The sequence below is a fragment of the Ananas comosus genome, unplaced genomic scaffold, assembly GCF_001540865.1.
Source record: "Ananas comosus cultivar F153 unplaced genomic scaffold, ASM154086v1, whole genome shotgun sequence".
Taxonomy (NCBI): domain Eukaryota; kingdom Viridiplantae; phylum Streptophyta; class Magnoliopsida; order Poales; family Bromeliaceae; genus Ananas; species Ananas comosus.
In genome coordinates, this window is record NW_017891966.1 from 1 (window position 1) to 2,204 (window position 2,204).

Sequence of the window (2,204 nt, forward strand, 5' to 3'; positions counted from 1 at the left end):
CATGATCTACAACATATGTTCATATCGCTCTGAGTTATATTCATATCGCGATTATATAATATACATCATCTAGTTGATCATAATGCATTAATATATCATTATCATGATATGCTTTCACATATACATATACTCTCTCGCTTATGTCCATATGTCGACAATCATAGTCATATATGCGTTCAAATGTAAATATATTTTACTTTGGCATGGAAGTGACTCTAATCACTTCGGTAAAGCAACCAACCTTTACTCAGGTACTGGAATGATGAGAAATCCATTCTCGCCCGTTTTCCACGATCGCGACAGCGCGCGCTCCGACGCTTGTCGGCGAAAATGTATCTTTTTGGCCGATATCTTCGCGTAGGCTCGACGATTGCCGAACGAACTTCACCAACGCGTTTGTTTTACCCTCAATTAGGTTGTACTGGTGGTCAATTTCACTGTTGGACTTCTATCCTGCAAAGTGCGATTATCGGAGTCAGTTTCTATAAAAATCCCTGTTCGATGCAATGATTTCACATTCAATTCCTTCTTTTTCTTTCTTTATTCTTCTGATTCATTTCTTTTCTTTCTTCATTTTCTCCTTATCTTTTCTTTTCTTTTGTTCTTTCTTGCTTGCTTTCTTTTCTTTCTTTTCTTACAGGGGTAGCTGTTATGTGCTGTGCTGCTGGCTCAGCAGTTGTAGCTGCTGAGCTGCTGAAGCTGCCTGCTGATGCTGAAGCCACTCGTGCTGATGGCTGCTGTGTTGCTGAAGCCTGTTAAGTGCTGCCTGCAATGTATCTGCAGCAGATGCTGCATGAGCTACTGCCTTTTCGACAGCTCCTGCTGCTGCTTGCTCAGCAGCTCTGCTGCTGAAAGCTACTGCCTGCTGCTGGAAAGGCTGCTAGCTGATGCTGCTGAAGTTTTGAATGCTGTTCTGCTGAGTGAAATTGCTGCTAAGTGCTCTGCTGCTCAGCTGCAGCTGCTCTGCTAAGCTTAATACTGCTGCCTGAAGCTAAGCTGCTGCGTGGAAGCTGAAGACTGCTTGCGACTGCAGCTGAAAGCTGCTATGTTGCTGTTGACGGATAGCAGCCGCTTGGCCCTAAGCGAGGGGGATGGTTGCTGCTTGCTTGAAGCTCCTTTGCTGCCTGCTGTACAATACAAGTCAGCAGCAGGAGAGAGAGACAGGGAGAGGTTAGAAAAACTCACTTTATCTTTTCTTTTTCGTTATCTATCTTTTCTTATTCTCTTATCTCTTTTTCTTCTTCGTTACGTATGCCACCAGGCTATTAAAAGAAGAGGGGGGGGCGGGGGGGGGGGGCGGGTAAGGATGGAACTCTGGCAGGCAACTTAGTGGAAATCCACTAAAGCATAGGTTAATTACCATAATGCCCCTCGACTTAAGTCCATGTAGCGACACGGATCAAATACCTTTCGTAAGCCCTTCCGACAGTCCGATTGAGCTCAAATTTGGCAGGCATGCTCGGTTTTCCTTAACAAGTCCACTGAAATTTTAACATTTCAGTTTCGACCCCGTTTGGTCACTGCGAACTGTCCCGAACTGTAATCTTTATCAGATAACTTTCAGACGCCATTTCTCTCTCTACAGGTGTCAGAATAATATGAAACTTCAAAGCTAGCCTCATAACAGTGTTCCTGACATCTCTGCCAATTTTTAAAATTTTCTGACACTGTGCATTTTTCTTCTTATTTCTCAATCCCGTCCCTTATAGAAAATTCTAACTTTTCTGTCTTCACTCCGATTTCACCCAAACACTTCCAAAAGATACTAAGGGACCTTCACAAGCTACTAATTTAATTTGGAAGCAATTCCTTTTCATTTTGACATTATTTGAGCCGAATTAGCAATAGAATCGGCTCCAATTCCATTACATGGCAGCAATTTCTTCCTTTTTGCACTACCACTTCGCACTAAGCACTTCAAAACCCTGTGAAAACACACCCTTGGGTTTTTCAAAACTTCACAATTGATTCGGAGATACCACAATTTATCCTCGCGCCTCACTTTAATTCTTTTAATCAAAGTTAGCGTCGAAAATCCGAAAATTCTCTTTATATTTCGTTTCGCGCCCAATTTGCGCCGAAACACTTATTTATCTCCAGAATTCATTCACACGCATCACAAATCACTCAAGGATGATGTCCAACTAGCTCAATCCTCACTTTGATCCCCTAGATCAAAGTTGACATCGCAACTCCAAGTTTCC

At 42.7% G+C, this 2,204-nt stretch overlaps 1 pseudogene; it reads right to left on the minus strand.

The window, feature by feature from the left end:
* Positions 1-972: 972 nt before the first annotated feature.
* Positions 973-2,204, minus strand: part of LOC109705251 — a 6,149-nt pseudogene continuing 4,917 nt past the window's right edge.